At 54.4% G+C, this 627-nt stretch overlaps 1 long non-coding RNA gene across 1 annotated transcript; it reads right to left on the bottom strand.

The window, feature by feature from the left end:
• Window positions 1-227: 227 nt before the first annotated feature.
• On the bottom strand, window positions 228-627 carry LOC104917293. The gene is made up of 3 exons (XR_796822.1): window positions 571-627; window positions 411-484; window positions 228-315 (listed from the first exon to the last, which is right to left on the bottom strand). It is a non-coding gene; the product is annotated as an uncharacterized LOC104917293 (long non-coding RNA).

The following is a 627-nucleotide window of genomic DNA, read 5'->3' as shown; positions in this document are numbered from 1 at the left end:
AAGATACCACTGAAAATGAAAGGAAGTGAGGCTGACGGCAGTGTCTCACCCAGACCTGCTGTACACCTGCACTCTGGCTGGGAAACGCCCTCTGATGGCCCCTCAGAGCCCATGCAGACAGCCCACCAGCACAGATTCTAACTGCCACGAGGACAAGGTCATGCCTTGCCCGCGTCCACCCGCCCACGAGCCTCACTTGTCCATAGGCATCCCTCTGTGCTTTTTGATTCCCCTTTATAGCCCTGTCCCCTTTCTGGTGGCGTGGTGGCCGTCTCTTTTGCTGGTGCAGGTACTTATCCTGGTAGCTCCGTGCACCTGTGGAAGAAGACACATAGAGCATCTCCGTGTGCATACAGACGTGGGAGGTGCAGACTTGCCTAGCCCCAGCTTAGGACTTGAGCAGTTTTTACCTTCCTTCCCGTCGGCTTCCTTGTCAGGGGAGAGCTCTCCGGCTTTTATTTCAGGGGGCGGCTTAATTTTAAACCTAGAAGAAGGAAGAAGACGCATGCTGGAAAAAAGGGTTCCACTTCCCCTTGCATCCAGAGACAAAGCCCCGCAGGGTGCCCTTACAGCCACCAAGTCCCTCATCTTCCCAGTTCTCCATGAGGAAAGACTTAGAAGACGTTT

This window comes from Meleagris gallopavo, unplaced genomic scaffold (assembly GCF_000146605.3).
Source record: "Meleagris gallopavo isolate NT-WF06-2002-E0010 breed Aviagen turkey brand Nicholas breeding stock unplaced genomic scaffold, Turkey_5.1 ChrUn_random_7180001999953, whole genome shotgun sequence".
Classification (NCBI taxonomy): Eukaryota; Metazoa; Chordata; class Aves; order Galliformes; family Phasianidae; genus Meleagris; species Meleagris gallopavo.
Note: the sequence above shows the minus strand (reverse complement) of the source record. Positions and strands in the feature narration are given on the sequence as shown.